Genomic DNA, 17,019 nt, shown 5'->3' with positions numbered 1-17,019 from the left:
CAGTTGCTCAGATGTGTTTGACTCTTTGCGTCCCCATGGACTGCAGCACGCCAGGCTTCCCTGTCTACTACCAACTCCCAGAGCTTACTCAAACTCATGTCCATTGAGTCGGTGATGCCATCCAACCATCTCATCCTCTGTCGTCCCCTTCTCCTGCCTTCAATCTTTCCCAGCATCAGGGTCTTTTCCAATGAGTCAGTTCTTCACATCAGGTGGCCAAAGTATTGGAGTTTCAGCTTCAGCATCAGTCCTTCCAATGAATATTCAGGACTGATCTCCTTTAGGATGGACTGGTTGGATCTCCTTGCAGTCCAAGGGACTCTCAAGAGTCTTCTCCAACACCACAGTTCAGAAGCATCAATTCTTCGATGCTCAAGCTTTCTTCACAGTCCAACTCTCACATCCATACATGACTACTGGAAAAACCATAGCTTTGACTAGACTGACATTTGTTGGCAAAGTAATGTCTCTGCTTTTTAATATGCTATCTAGGTTGGTCATAACTTATCTTCCAAGGAGCAAGTGTCTGTATCTGTGGATTTGCCTCTTCTGGACATTTTATATACATGCAGTCATATAATATGTGGCCTTTGTGACTGGCTTCTTTCATTTAGTATAATATTTTTTTAAGGTTCATTCATGTTGTCACAGGTATTTGTGTTGCATTCTTTTGATTGCTGAATAAAATTTATTGTATAGATATACCACATGTAGGAGAAGGCAATGGCACCCCACTCCAGTACTCTTGCCTGGAAAATCCCATGGACGGAGGAGCCTGGTAGGCTGCAGTCCATGGGGTCGCTACGAGTCGGACACGACTGAGCGACTTCACTTTCACTTTTCACTTTTGTGTATTGGAGAAGGAAATGGCAACCCACTCCAGTGTTCTTGCCTGGAGAATCCCAGGGACAGCGGAGCCTGGTGGGCTGCCGTCTATGGGGTCGCACAGAGTCGGGCACGACTGAAGCGACTTAGCAGCAGCAGCAGCAGAATACCACATTTTAAAAATCCATTTCTCTGTTCATGGATATTGAGATTATTTCAACCTGTTGGTTATCTTGAATAATGCTATCGTGAAAAAATACATCAGATTTTTTTGTATGGACGTACATTTTCATATCTCTTCAGAATTACTGGGCCATATGGGGGAAAATCCCTGGAGAAGGGAATGGCTACTCACTCCAGTATTCTTGCCTGGAGAATCCCATAGACAGAGGAGCCTGGTGGGCTACTGTTCATGGGACCCTAAAGAGTCAGTCATGACTGGGTGACTCACACACACACACACACACACACAAAGTAATTCTATGTTTAACAACTTGAGGAATGCCAGACTGTTTTCTAAAGTGGCTGCAGCATTTTATATCCCAGAAGCAATGTAGGAGGGCTCTGATTTCTCCAAATTCTCATCAACACTTTTCTTAAACTGTTTTCTGATTAAAGTTATCCTAGTAGGTGTAAAGAAGTATCTCACTGTAGTTTTGACTTAATTTTATATGATGGTTGAGCATTTCTTTATGTATTTGTATATCTCTTTTGGAGAAATATCTACTTAAATTATTTACTCATTTTTAAATTGGGTTATCTTTTTTTTTTTATGAATTTATTTATTTTAGTTGGGGGCTAATTACTTTACAATATTGTAATAGTTTTTGCCATACATTGACATGAATGAGCCATGGGTTTACATGTGTTCCCCTTCCTGGACCCCCCACCCACCTCCCTCCCCATCCCATCCCTCTGGGTCATCCCATTGCCTTGGCCCTGGGTTATCTTTTTATCATTAAATTATAATAGTTCTTCTTAAAATATTCTGGATATAAGTCTCCTATCAGATATGCAGTTTTCAAAAATCTTTTTCCATTTTGTGGGTTGTCGTTTCACTTTCTTGATGGTGACCTCTGAAGCACAGAAGTTTTTAATTTGATGATGTCCAACTTACCTATTTTTTTCTTTGTTGTTTGTGCCTTTAGTATTGTTTCTATGAAACTGTTGCCTAAATCCATGGTCACACAGACTTGTTGCTATGTTATATTTACTTCTAAGAGTTTTATAGTTTTAGCTCTTATGTTCACATCTATGATACAGTTTGCACTATTTTTTTTGCGTATGGTGTGAGGTAGGAGCCACCTTCATTGCTTTGCATGTGGATTTCTAGTTGTCCCAGCGCTATTTGTTGAATAGTGCTTTTCAGCAAATATATTTTGTTATATCTTTTTTGTTATTATCTTTCTTACATTTTAAAACATATTTTTGTTATTGTCTCTTCCTCTTCAATGGGCTTACATTCTTTGAAAAACAGCTTTTGTTTACACCAGCATTAATAGGATCTGGGATTTGGGGACTTTTTATAACTATTTATTAGATTTTCTTCTATGTTATAGAAAACTGTCTTTCTTCTTTTGAAAGACCAAATGCACACACAGAGACACATAAACACAGAGATTTGTAGAGGCCTATACACAGACACACGTACTTACTCATCCGTTTGATCTCTTCTTTACCAAAGACCCCATTTACATTCTTCAGCACCTAGAGTAATAATACTTGGATGAAAAAGTTGGTAGCTTAAGGCCTTGATTCGCATATGAGTATAGCACCAAGTCAGTTACAGAGGTTTGCCCACCATATCCCAGTAGCTAAATAGTTCATGACAAACTTTATACTGCTTCACCTCTATGTAGTTAAGTATTTCAACATTGGGGTTCCCAAATGTTGTAATATCCTAGCTATGGACAGAAGTAGAAAGGCTTATGGAATAATGCATCAGTTTTATGCTGGATAGTTACTTAAGGAATTAGAAAAGGAAAGCAAAATGTGTCCAGTATTTAAGCCTCTGGTTACAGACACTTAAAGACTTGGGCAGCAAGTGGTCTCTCAAAATGAAGAGCATGGTATGGCAGTAATGAGCTTTTCTGGAACTGAGCGTGTTTCACAGTCCCAGGAGGTAAACAGTTTTAACTTCCCAGCTCTAGGTGTACCATTCAGTTATTCATCTGTTCACTGACGATGTGGGAAGTACCTACTGTGTGCTAGGCACTACCTTGGTGCTGGGTATATACATCTTGGTTCTAATCTTTTCTTTTTTTTAATGACATAGTTTTCATTTGTGGCTGTATTCAGTTGGCCAAAAAAGTTTGATTGGGTTTTTCCATTCAATGTTACAGAAAAGCCTGAATGAACTTTTTGATGAACCTTTCTACCTGGCAGCTTGCAGTAGACATCTCCATAAATAGATGATGATCTTTGCAAAATCCCAGTTCAGATTTTACAGACATCATTTTTCATGTCTGGATTGATAGTTTTTCTGCCTCTACTTTCTTTCCAGATGGAAATGGACTTCTTCCTACTTCTGTGTACTTTTGACACCACTAGAACTGTGTCACTCCCCCACCCCACACAACATCGTGGAAAGATCTTGAAGTCCAAATTCAATGTCAAGTCCAAAATCTACATAACAACTTCTTAATGAAGACAATACAAAAATACACGTAAAAAATATTGACTTTGTACACAGATGCAATTTCATTGTAAATCTTTCCTGTTCGGCACTGCCCTTCTTTGAAAAGTTTCTTAAAATTACTATCAGTTTTACTATCAATAAGGAAAAGACATTGTATCTACTTCTAGAACATTTTGAATATCCTTGTTCAACTGCTGCTTAATTATTTCGGTAGGTCAAGAAGTTGAATTGGAGATCGGCGGCTTAGTAGAGAGGGTATATAAACCCTGTAGGCTGAGTGTAGCAGTAACATTTCTGATTTGACGATTATTTGTTTTTGTCATCTGTTTAGAAACTGTCACTAATTTATTAATTCTCTTTCTGATGTGTTTTAAAGAATACTAGAGGTTTTGATTTTGAAGTACAGAGATTTCCATGAGAATTCCAGAAGTCCTTTACATTCATTTTTCTCTGTTCTGTGTCGTTCCTTCACAGAGGACAGCGCTGTAATTGGACTAAGCAGACATCACCTTTAGCCAGCCCCCAGCCATCTGGTATGTACTCTGCACATGGTGGGTAAGAGTTGGTAGTTTTGTGGAGTTCTAGAACTTTCAGTCTGTAAAATGAATCCCCTCAGTCACACTGTTGTCCCATCTGAAACGCCTCTCAAAACTGGTTTATAGACATTTTCTTTGATGTTGTGGAGCACTCATCACCTGGCATTTTCTAGATTCAAGTTTATTCATTCTACCAGCTTTGGATGCTTCATTTTCTGCTAGATTTTATACTTGCTGTCTGCATTGACTATTGTGTACATTTAGTAAGCATCAGTGTGTTAGTCACTAAGTTGTGTCTGACTCTTTGTGACACCATGGACTGTAGCCTGCCAGGCTCCTCTCTCCATGGGATTTCCCAGGCAAGAATACTGGAGTGGGTTACCATTTCCTTCAGATATTATTATTAAAGTTACTGTTTTATGTAGGTCTTTTTGAGGAGAAATGTATGTGACTTGTTTTTAATCTTATGTACATTTTGTTTAAAAAGATTCTCACAGATGGGAAAAGTCATTGTCAGCTTGAATCTACCCTCCGTTTTATGGGAGCTACCTATAAAGATGATGTAATTAACTCCTTCCAATGTTTCTCTGAAGTTCCGTTTTGCAAATCTTTAACAAAATGCTAAAATGGAAATCAGCACAGTTCTTTTTATTTATAAATGATGGATTGCCCATGCTTTATTCAAGAGCCAGAGTCCTAGTGAATGCTCTTTTTACAACTCCTTTGTCCAATTGCTATTTTCTTCTTGGTGTTGTAAATAAAAAAATTTGAACTATATGTCATTTCTTACTTCAGCAGACAAGAAGTAATTTTATAATGATCACAGGAAAAAAATAACCAGCAGATTTATATATGATGGTAAAGAATCTGCCTACAATGAGGGAGACCTGGGTTCCATCCCTGGGTTGGGAAGATCCCCTGGAGAAGGGAACATCTATCCACTCCAGTATTCTGGCCTGGAGAATTCCATGAACTATAGTGCATGGGGTTGCAAAGAGTCAGACACTGAGTGACTTTCACTTTCACTGATATCACATGTTCTTTGGGCTTCCCTTGTGGCTCAGCTGATAAAGAATCCGCCTGCAATGTGGGAGACCTGGGTTTGATCCCTGGGTTGGGAAGATCCCCTGGAGAAGGGAAAGGCTACCCACTCCAGTATTCTGGCCTGGAGAATTCCATGGACTGCAGTGGATTCCAGACTCCACGGACAGAGAAGCCTGGTGGGCTGCAGTCCATGGAGTCACAGTCAGACACAACTGAGCGGCTTTCATGTCACGTCACGTCACGTCTATAAGTGAACTCCAGGTCCCAAGCACTTAAAATCATATTGTTTTCTTCTCTGTGTTTCATGCCATGTCAGACATTACATTATCTCCTGGCAGGGCTCATGGCTGATTTTCTTCCAGCCTTTCTGTGAGAGGAGGGAAGACTCATACGATCTGACAAGTTCTCCATACTACCAGATCAGTACTTAACAATGGCAGAAGATCAAGAAAGTAGATTTATTATTGAATGTTCCTACTTATTTTTAGTCAAGTGCAGTATATTTTACTGTTCCCCATGGATGATTCATAAACCATGTCTCAGCAGGCAAACTCAAATTGGGAATCTACATAATTCACTAGAGACTTTAAATCAGTGTGGACAGGATATCTACTTTTTGGTTTCTTTTTAATGTTTTTTTTTTTTTTGACTGTCTATTTTCTCTGTACAATCATTGTATTATCCTTAAAAAATATGTATTGTTCATCATCTGTTATAAATGGTCCCTTGAAGTATTAGGTATTTTGTGAAAAGAAAGACTTGATTTAAGAATAATAAAAAAAAATAACCTAGAGCTTAGAAGTTGTTTGTTCTATATTTGATGATTTCTTCTATATTAAGTGGTAGAAATGCCACCCATTTGATTTTACAAAGACTTTAGATGGCATTGAGGCTTCCCTTGTGGCTCAGGTGGTAAAGAATCTGCCTGCAGTGCAGGAGACCCGGGTTCAATCCCTGGGTTGGGAAGATCCCCTGGAGAAGGGAATGGCAACCCACTCCAGTATTCTTGCCTGGGGAATCCCACGGACAGAGAAGTCTGGCAGGCCACAGTCCATGGGATCACAAAGAGTCGACACGACTGAGCGGCTGACACTTTAGATGGCATTGGGCCCTGGGACAGCTAACATAGAATGTGGGCTCCTCTTCCATCCCCACACCTGATAGGACCTGATTGAACCTGGTGTCTCACTTGTCACCAGGTTTTTGAAGGCTTGCCTTTTTCCCAGGGAGAAAATTCTTGTGTGTTTCCTGCCATCCTCTCCTGAAAATAAAAGCATTTTACTCTAGCAACATTCAGTCGTTGGCTATCTTTAATAATGAATTTTTATCCTGAAGTGAAATCTGATACTTTTATAATGTCTTCCCATATTTAAAATTGGAAATGTCTGGACCCTGGTATCTCAACTGTTCTAGTTTCATCTTGAACACTGGCATAATTTTGTCATGATTCCAGCAGTGGGATGTACATAGGTTTTAAGTGGGTTACTTTTTTCTAGGACTGTTACATTCACAGTAGGCATTCAGAATATATTTTAATTCCTGTAATGGCAAAAGGTATATTTTATATTTTTTTTATTTAAGTTACATTCAGCTTAGCTTTTCATCAGTATTAAAATAGAAAGAATTTAAATAAACCAAATGAAATGAATTATCCTCACTCGTAAATTTCTAGCTTCAGAGTGAGTCTTCTTAAAGAGGAATTAATTAGTTTGGTCAAACCAAAAGCTGTGTGTTCAAGTTTTATGAAAGAAACAACCCTTGATACCTACTGCCCTGTTTTATTTCCATTTCAAAGGTATACTATTTGCGAGACAAAAATTACCTAGTGTTGGGGGTTGCTTTTGTCCTTTCGGAGTGACTTGAAATTGTTTTCATTAAATATTGGTTGTGTACAGAATTTATAATATCAGTGTCATGTATGAAGCTCACCAAACTTTAAGCTGAGTTTATTTTTACTTCTACTTTGGAGCCTTACACACTACCCTCACCTTGTTCACACCTGGAAAAAAATATGTTGTACCAAGTTATTAGATCTTTTTTCTAGATCTAAGACCTTTATTCTAGGGCTGCTGCATTGCTCTATAGGAACAAAGATACTTCTTGCTTGTTAAACAGTGGTGAGTGCAGCTGTTTTAAAGACTGAAGTGTTACAGAAACTCTTATCCAAGGTAAGAAAGAAGAATCCGTTACACATTTTCTTAGAGCCTATTCACACATCACGAAAGTCTTGGCTTGGGTGCCCCTGAGCAGACCCTAGATGGGATTTCTGCACGAGTGTTTATTACGGCAGGATTCCCAGGAGGATGAGGGAGTGGGGGAGGTAAGGGAGAAAGGGAGCCAGACAGGGGAAGGTATGGGCAGTGTCTCTGCCTCAGCCCGATACCTGGAGGAGCTCTGGAGCACAATTGCTCCAGGAATCTGTTCCTTCTGCTCGAGGTGAGGGAGCTGGCCTTCCCATCTCTGCCTCAGACACTGACTGCGGGCTGGTGGGAGAGGGGCTGCAAACCGGGGAGCACTTGACTCTGTATCTGCAGCTGAAGCAGCTCTGGAAGTTGAAGAGTGCTTCTCTTAAGAAATGTGCAATTACCATCTTTAGAAGCAAAACACAAAAGCTGGGAGGCGGGCACACAGGACAGTTAAAAGGTGCCAGTGGTATCTGGACAGACACTGGAGTATCTTCTCTACCTAATCACATGTTGTCTCACCTAGTTCCTCACTCATCTGGGTATGTTTTTCATCCCTTAGGCCATTTCCTGGTGTCAGTTACATTTGTTTTCTTTCTTTGAGTAGATCATGAGCTACTGCTTCAAACAGCAGAATCCTAAAGTGACTGCAGTGTTGAGAGATACCTAGGTAGTTTTGAGTAATAGAGCTGCTACATATATTAGAGTTAAAAGAAAATAAAATCTGTAATTTCAAAGCTTTCCTTAGATGAGTGTCTTCACGGATAACGATTTCAGTGCCCTGATAAAAGAGGCAGGGATATTGTGTGACTGTATTGTTGGCATTTATTCTTGCTAGAAACATTTCCAAGCATACATGTTAACACTACGATTTCTCATTCTCATCTATTTTAACCATCTTTTTAAATTTTATATTTTAGCTTTTGCCTTTAGAAGTATTTTTCTTAAATGTTTTATGAAAATATACGGTGTTTCTGAACTGAATTGAACTGATGGTGTTTCCTTTCAGTCAGTTTAGTTACTCAGTCGTGTCTGACTCTTTGCGACCCCATGGAATGCAGCACGCCAGGCTTCCCTGTCCATCACCAACTCCCGGAGTTTGCTCAAACTCGTGTCCATTGAGTCGGTGATGCCATCCAACCATCTCATCCTCTGTCATCCCCTTCTCCTCCTGCCTTCAGTCTTTCCCAGCATCAGAATCTTTTCCAATGAGTCAGTTCTTCCCATCAGGTGGCCAAAGTATTGGAGCTTCAGCTTCAGCATCAGTCCTTCCAATGAATATTCAGGACTGATTTCCTTGAGAATTGACTGTTTGGATCTCTTTGCGGTCCAAGGGACTCTCAAAAGTCTTCCCCAATACCTCAGTTCAAAACCATCAGTTCTTCGGCACTCAGCTTTCTTTATAGTCCAACTCTCACATCCATCCATGACTACTGGAAAAACCATAGCTTTGGCTAGACTGACCTTTGTTGGCAAAGTAATGTCTCTGCTTTTTAATATGCTATCTAGGTTGGTCATAGCTTTTTTTCCAAGGAGCAAGCGTCTTTTAATTTCATGGCTGCAGTCACTATCTGCAGTGATTTTGGAGCCCCCAAATACAAAGTCCTCACTGTTTCCATTGTTTCCCCTCTACTTGCCATGAAGAGATGGGAAGTTTCTTTCCTTGGACACTTTCAACTCAGTATAGCACAAAAGTGTGCCCTAGTAGAAACAGCATGTGAACAGCAATGAATTTCTCTACAGCCTCATTTAAAATTAAAAAAAAAATCGGTTGTGATAACAGGCTGAACTGGAGGCTGAGAAGTCCAAGATCACACTTGAAATTAATTTAAATAATGTATTTAGCCTAGCATATACTAATTATAGTCATTTCAACAGTCAATATTATTGATTATATTTTGCCTTTTGATTTTTTAGAATTTTCATTGGGTGTAAATTCGATACTCAGAACAAATCTCAAGTCGAACTAGCCATATTTCAAGTGCTCAAAACCACTTTGGCCAATGGCACTGTATTGGAGAGTGTAACTTCAGAATGTTATAGGAAAGCTCTGATAAGAGGCTTCCTTCCTTTGAGACAAGACTTTTTGTCAGCAGTCTGAATCTCCCAGCTTGGTAGCCCCATTCAATAAAGAAATGAGGTGGCATTGTTGTCCAAAGAAAGTGAGCTGATATGTCTTTGATGAGCTATTGTTGCTTCCATTTGGTACTTAATACCCTGTAGACACAAATTATGATGAAAATGATTGGGTTTGACAGCTAAGATATCACTGATAACCTTCAGGAGTGCAGAGTTACTTTTTGAAAGACCCTGGGTCTTGAATGAAGGGGAGACTGTGTAGTAATTTTAAAGAGGAGAGGAAGGCATCTTAGGAAATGGAAAAAACCATGTGTATGTATATAATGTGTGTTGGCAGAGAAGGGTCTAGATAAGTTTGAGTACTGGCATGTAATCTGACGAGGCTGGACTACCAACTGCACAGTAAGAAAGGTAGTTTGTGTCTAGACTGATGCCAGTTTTGAAGACTTGGATTGTGCAGTGTATGAAGTGGGATATCATCACGGCCCAGTTTACATGCTGGGCTCTGTTTTTGGAATCCCTCCAAAATGTAGTGACTTGAAACAACAGAAGCCACCTCTTCACCTCACATGTCCTGTGAGTCAGGAGTTCTGGAGGGGCTTCATTTGCCCTTCTGGCTTGGAGGGCCTCTCCGGTAGCTGCATTCAGACGGTATCTGAAGCTGCAAGAGCAGGAGGCCAGAGCAGCTGGAGGCTGGCTGTGTTCCCTCCCCACAGGCTCAGGATGTCTCTGTGGGTCTCTCTTCGTGGGTAACCATGGGCTTCCTCATGGCCTGCTGGGTCTAGGGCAGCCGGGCCCAGTGATCATTTCCACTGACAAGTGAGAGGCGACTCTGCGCAGGAAGGCTCTTTGGAAATAATGCTGCATCATTTCCATCACATTACTTTGTTACTGGGGAGTCACAAGCCAGTCCAGTTTCAAGGGGAGGAGACATAAATGCCCACTTCTCAGTGGGAGGGTACTAAAGTTGCCTGGTATTGGAAGAGCTGTCCCAGAACCCCTTCCTAGCACCACTGCTGTCTGCATCTTGCCCCGGGGCCGTGCCCTGGGAGTGCTGTAGTGTGAGCTCACCGTTCATTCCTGGGCCCACTTCCACACAGGCTCGCTCTCTCCTTCCCTCGCCTGGTGAGCTAGACTGGGCAGTCCTTAAGAACATCTGAAGCCTTCTGTTCAAGCAGTGAACGGCCAGCACTGGCCTTCCGTCCCCCATTCATTGTCTTCACTTAGCCTTTACTGGTAGAGACTTCCGCTAGGGTGGCCATGCCCCAGCCTCAGACATTCTCCTTGCTTTCTTGATTTGTGGAATAACTGAGGGGTGAGAGGAAAGAGCAAACACAAAGGGAAAGAAGAAGTTTCTGACCCTTTACTCCTCTTAGCAGAAGTTCACCCCTCTACCACGTAGGGATATCTTCTTCATACGAAAGAATTTTCAACCTTGGCTAATGGCAGGGTTTTTCTCTCCCTCCTTCCATTTCTAGGGTGACTCTCTATTGCTCTGTTTTTGGTTTCCATGAACATCTGGGCTTGTTTTCCCAAGATGATTAGAAGGAAGGAGGAAGGATATGAGACCAGCACCATGACTTGTGTAATAGAGCTTTCCTAACTATTCCTAAGGCCAGCATTCTGCCATATCCTGTTCTCCCTGGTTTTCATAGGAAGGTCTCCATTCTTTGCCAGAATCTCAAATTTATCTGAATACCAGGCTTGAAACTAGGTGTGTGATGAGCTTTCACGTACTTCCTCACCTTCCTTTCTCTTGCTAAGTTACAGCCTTTAACTAGAAAAGATTAAAATGCCAACAGCAGAAGAGTTTAGAGGTAAAGTGTACTAAATTCTGCAACTTAATTACTGTGAAATACATTAAAAAAAAGACTTGATGGATAGAGAAATGGATAAAGATCTAGATATACAAAAAGGCTAGTTGGTAGGAATATAGTTGCTCACTGGGGGAAAAATCTTTCAACTTTTCTTTATTTTTAAAATAAAATACTAGAGAACAAAAACATAAAATTATAGTGTGATACATTTGGGAAAATAATGTCAGTTTTCTACTTCAGCAGTTGCTGAAGTCTTATCCTGTTTTTCAGTCCAAATAAAATTTCAGAAATTTTTGTCCTTAGCAAAGTTATTTGTCCTGTCTTGTTTCCCAAAAGAAACTGAAAAAGGTCTAATGGTCCAGTATTTTTTAGTTTCTTTGACTAGGATTTTCACATATAGCTTTTTAATATGCTATTATTGAAGTCCTTAAGACATTAAAATTGCATTTGTGTGACATTTTCCAAGAACTTCATATTCCAAAGACAGAGTTTCTTGTCCCCATATATGGTCCCACACTCCCCTATCTTGAATTGGGTAGCCTGAATCTTTTCCAGGTCTGAAACATTTTTCCCCTGCTACAGTGAGAAGGTTTGCTTTGTTTGGTTTGTTTCTGTAAAAGGGAAAGAAAAAATAAATCCAGTTTAGCTCCCTGACCCTTTTTATATTTTTGATTTGTCAATAATCAAAAAGCCAGTAGAAGTTGTTGCATTTGCAAAGTCTTTGCTTACTTTTCTGAAATGAACAAAAGAACAGGCATCGTGTTTTCATTGTCCTCAGGTGGGGAAGGGCAGCTTGCTGAGGACTGAGGACTAAAATAAACCCTCCCAGGAAAGGGAACTAGCCAGTGACCTTGGGTCGTGACCACCCTGCAGATCAGTTGCTCCCTTCCTTGCTGTTTTTTGTGGCTTCTGGCAGGGAATCAGGTGTCACAAATGCAGGAAGAGAGCAGTCTGAGGAGGACTCGGGTGCCTCTTGGGGCAAAAGTGCTGACGTGATCTCCTGACCCCTCCTGTATGGCTGCAGGCCGAGTGCTTTCACAGTGGGAGGCAGGGAGCAGAGAGAAGGCACTCCTCTACAAAAAATAAGCTGCAAGAAACGGATGTGTGGGAGTGACTTTTACACTCTTCGAGGAATAATACAGCATTCTGGAATTTGGAGAGATGCATGCGTGGAGATGTTTAATAGCCCTTACTGAGCTAATAGAGAAATAAAAGTCATACCTACTTCTTGAAGCAATTAGAAGTGTACTGGAAAACCGGAGGATGCTCCTGGTGACTTTGATAATTTCTTACCTGGTTCGCTGCCTTTTGGTGTGGGAGGAAGAAGGTGAGCTCTGAAGGCTGAAGCTTGGTTTTCCCATCTGGAAAATGAGCACAGTGTCACCAATTTCATGGGGTTTCTGGTCTTTACAAGGAGGTGAAGGATATGTGGGACCCGTCTTCTTGTAGGTATTATCTTCCTTCCCATTTTTCTTTCCATGGATATTTGTGAGCCTCCAAACTACTTTCTTCTGTGTGACATTTCCCATGAGCCCTTGAGTGGTCATGAAAGCAGGAACTTCTTATTCCAAAGAGAAACTTTCTTGTCTCCCTCTATTTTCTACTTAGACCTGGGCATCCTGAATCTTTTCCAGACCTGAAACATGAGTCTGTCCCCCTCCCCCCAGAATGGAGGTGTTCACTTTATTTGATCTGTTTCTGTAAAAGGGAGAAAAAAATAAATAAATAAACCCCACTTAGCTCCCTGGCACTAGAGATATTAACTCTTCTCCTTTTGCTCCTCAGAAACCCTCTGCTCTTTCTTCTGTATGAAAGTGAAGGAAGGATCTGCATCTTGAGGAGCTTTGGGTACCACTTTGTCCTCCCTTTAAGGATTTTCTTCTGCCTAACAGTGCCCCACCGTCTCTGCCTTTAGAATCTGTGGCTTCTAGTACAGATGCTGCTCTTCTGTTAAGATGCCCATCCCTGGATTGAATCCGCTTCCCGTAGTCATGCCGTCTCTGCTTCTCCTCTCTGCACACATCTGCTGGCACCTTTGCCTCTCCTGGGGCTTATTTCTGCTATGCACACAGCCTCAGTCCTATCTAAAAACCTGCCCTGCTTTGCCTGCTTTGTCTTTCTTCTTCCTTCTGCCTTTTTAACAAAAATTGAAGTGAAATTCATATGAGAAAAATTACCCATTTAAAAGTGAGCAATCCAGTGTCATTTAGCACATTCAGAAATTTGTACAACCACCACTTCTATCAAATTCTAAAATATTTTCATCACTGCCAGAAAAGCCCCCATACTCATTAAGTAGGTGCTTTCCCCACTTTTCCCTTTCCCACTCCCTAGCAACATCTCTATGAATTTGCCTATTTTGGATATTTCATGTAAATGGAATCACATATTCTGTGACCTTCAGTTCAGTTCAGTTCAGTTGCTCAGTCATGTCCGACTCTTTGTGACCCCATGGGCTGCAGCACACCAGGCCTCCCTGTCCATCACCAACTCCTGGAGTTTACTCAAACTCATGTCCACTGACTCAGTGATGCCATCCAACCATCTCATCTTCTGTCGTCCCCTTCTCCTCCTGCCTTCAATCTTTCCCAGCATCATATTTTTAGGAGTCATTGATGTTGTAGCATGGATCAGTATCTCATCCCTTTTTATAGTTGAACACAATATCCACTATATGCATATCCCACAGTTTGTTCATCCATTAGTGGACATTTGTGCTGTTTTCATCTTTTGGCTATTGTGAATCGTGCTGCTATGAACATGTGTATACATGTAGTTGAGTCTTTTTCTGTTGTTTTGGGATATAACTAGGAATGGAATTGCTGGGTCATATACTAATTCTGTGTTTAACTTTTGGGGGTGTGGTGGAACTGTGCTAGGTCTTATTTACAGCCATGAGATCTTCATGAAGCATCACACAGGCACTCTAGTTGCGGGCTCAGCTGCCCTGCAACATGTGGGGCCTTAGTTCCCTGACCAGGGATCAGACCTATGTCCCCTACATTGGAAGGTGAATTCTTAATCACTGGACCGTGAGGGAAGTCCCTATATTTAACTTCTTGAGGAATTGCAAAGCTCTTCACAGTAGCTGCACCATTTTTCACTCCCACTATCAATGCACTTAAGTTCCCATTTCTCCACATCCTTGCCAACACTTACTTTCTTTTTCATTTTTTAAAGCCATCTAATGAGTGTGAAATGGTATCACATGTGGTTTTGATTTGCATTCCATGATGACTAACGATGTGCATCTTTTCATGTGGTTGTTGGCTGTTTGTATAGCTTCTTTGAAGAAATGTCAGTTCAAGTTGTTTACCCATTTTTTTAAGTGGGTTGGTTGCCTTTTTGTTATTAAATTGTAGAAGGCTTTTATTTTGTATATATTCTGGATACTTGATCTTTCTCAGATATATGACTTGCATATTTTCTCTCATTTTATAGATTGTCCTTTCATTTTCTTGATAATGACTTGTAATGCACACAAATTTTTAATTTTAATGAAGTTGACTTCACCTATTTTTTAATGCTGTTGTTTTTGCACATGTCAAATATAAGAATCCGCTGTCAAACCCAAAGTTATATTTTGGCTCTTCAGAGTGTCTCCTCTTTTTGCTTTTGTTATCGTTTTCCCCTGTAGTGATTCTGGAACTGTGGTACTGCACCTCAGGAGAAAGCAGCGACCCAGTGAACAGTCATGTAGCTGTATCGGGGATTATTACAAGTGTGCTAGACTCCAAACACTTCTCATGTTTATGGTCACTCCCTCAGAACCATGATGTGAACCTTGTTGGTTATTCAAAGCAGAGCCACATGCAGGCTTTTGGGTGAAAACTGCTTGTTAAAATTTCAAGTGAGGCAGAGGTTGGAGAGATTAGAAGGAGAAAGACTCCACGCGTCATTGCTAGCTTTGAAGATGGAGAAAGATGAGCCAAGGGATAGGGTCAGCCTCTAGAAGCCTCGAACAGCTCCAGCCAACAGCATGTAAGGGAATCAGGACCTTAGTCCTATAGCAACATAGAACCAAACTCTGCCAGCAAACTGAGTGAGCTTAGAAGTGAATTTCCCCCTAGGGACACTGAAAAGGAATTCATCTCTGCCAGCATCTTGATTTTGACCTTGTGAACACTGAGCACAGAAACTAACCAACCCTCCTAGATTGTGACCCACAGAATGGGGAATGTTAAGTTTACCTTTGCATGCCTAAAAAGAAGTGGATGTTTTGAGCATCATTATAATATGCTTGGTTATTTTTATAAAATATCTTTATGAGTATCTTTATAAAATATCATTATAATATCTTGGTTATTTTTTTAAAACTGAAGATTGCACTGTATCATATATTACTTAGTAGATTTTTAAATTATATATATATAGGTTTTATTCATGTAACAAATGAAAACAAAATAATTCCAAGGGAGCCTTCTAGAAAAGAACAAAACATGTGGGCTTCCCATTTGTTGTTCTCTGGTTTATGCATGTGTTCATAGACATGTTAGTCATTGTCTTCTAAGACATGTTAGTCATTGTCTTCAATTATATGAACATTTTTTTAAAAAACTTTCTCTTATATAAAAGAAAACTGTGACATAGGCATCAAAATCCGGAAGAAATCAGAAGGAGAGAGAGTGAGGAGGAAGACAGGTGATGTGTCCGGGGTTGGTGGGTTGTCACATTTTTTTCTCAGTAAGTTTGACAACTGGTCCATTCCTTTGAGAGTAGTGAGGCTGGGTGAGGCCTCCACCCAGTGCTACCTGTGAGTGTTGGAGGTAACTTCTGGGCCTGGCAGGGCCTCCAGAAAGAGGCTCCCTTCCATGTAGGTGAAACAGGGGCTTTTCTTACCTTCCCAGCTGGGTTAGGAGAAATTTGGGGAGACACATAGACTAGGGTCCTGGGACCTTCATGCACTGAACAGGAGCATCTGAAAGCAGAGTGCCCCCTGGGTAAAGGGCCAGGTGGGAGCCCAAGAACTCTGAGAAGCAGTTCCTTGAGGGGCAACAGATATCGTCAGGCCTGACTCAGGGACTAGCCAGAACTCACCACTGACTATGGTCCGAATAGCTTGGTCTTTGGCAGGAGCTTTATAGCATAATTGTGAGGATACAGTTCTCATCTGATGCAAACAAACCAGCCGACCACTATCGAAACCAACTGCTTGCTCCTAGTGCTTGACACCTAATAAGTGCTCAATTAATGACCGTCATTATTTGTGTTGAATATACCAAAGGATGTTTCTGACAGTTTGCTCCTTAGAGAAGCCCTTGGCTAGGATTTCTGGGGTAAGTGTAGACTGTCGCTTGCTGTCTATGATCCACTGTGATGCTGTATTTCCTGTTGGAGTAGAAGTACTAGCAACAGTGGAATCGCATCAAACAGAGGCAACAAGAAGCTCCTCTATATCAATGTGTGCTTTCCGATCAGTTATGAGAGTGACTGTCTGCAGTGTTAAGTGCTAAAACAGACCCAGAAATTCTGCACAGGAAGGGCTTTAGGAATCTCTGCCACCAGTAAAAGGGCACGTGTCCCCTGCCTCTGCCCATTGCTTTTCAGGGAGTTTACCATTCGATGAGGAAGTCCAGGAGCTAAAGTCCGCACAAAAAGAAGACATACCAGATGTCTCAGGATGGCATGGGAGTGGAAGATTTACTTCCTTAATTTATTTCATGTTTTATCTCTTAAAATGGTGAACTTATTTTTTTTTACTTTATTATCTAAAAAAATTTATTTTGCAACAAATATGGATTTATTATGTTTAAAACTTTTTCATTTAAAATTTCTGTTTATTTAAATATTTTTACTGAAATATAGTTGATTTATAATATTATATTAGTTTCAGATATACAATTATACTCCATTTAAACTTATTGTAAAGCGCTGGTTTTGTTCTCTATTCTGTACAA

The 17,019-nt window shown here is 40.7% G+C and overlaps 1 protein-coding gene across 6 annotated transcripts in view; it reads left to right on the top strand.

Moving 5' to 3' along the window:
* The window catches only part of PLCB4 (phospholipase C beta 4), a 478,321-nt gene that overhangs the window by 177,024 nt on the left and 284,278 nt on the right, over window positions 1-17,019 (top strand). For all 6 annotated transcript variants that reach the window (XM_081559122.1, XM_081559119.1, XM_081559121.1 and 3 more), the window contains one exon: window positions 3,938-3,996. The gene's annotated coding sequence lies outside the window, so the exon portion shown is untranslated. The remainder of the gene's footprint in view (window positions 1-3,937; window positions 3,997-17,019) is intronic.

Source organism: Giraffa tippelskirchi, chromosome 13, assembly GCF_054371585.1.
Source record: "Giraffa tippelskirchi isolate mGirTip1 chromosome 13, T2T-mGirTip1v1.2.pri, whole genome shotgun sequence".
Classification (NCBI taxonomy): domain Eukaryota; kingdom Metazoa; phylum Chordata; class Mammalia; order Artiodactyla; family Giraffidae; genus Giraffa; species Giraffa tippelskirchi.
The sequence above is the reverse complement of the archived record's forward strand: the minus strand, read 5'-3'. Positions and strand labels throughout refer to the sequence as shown.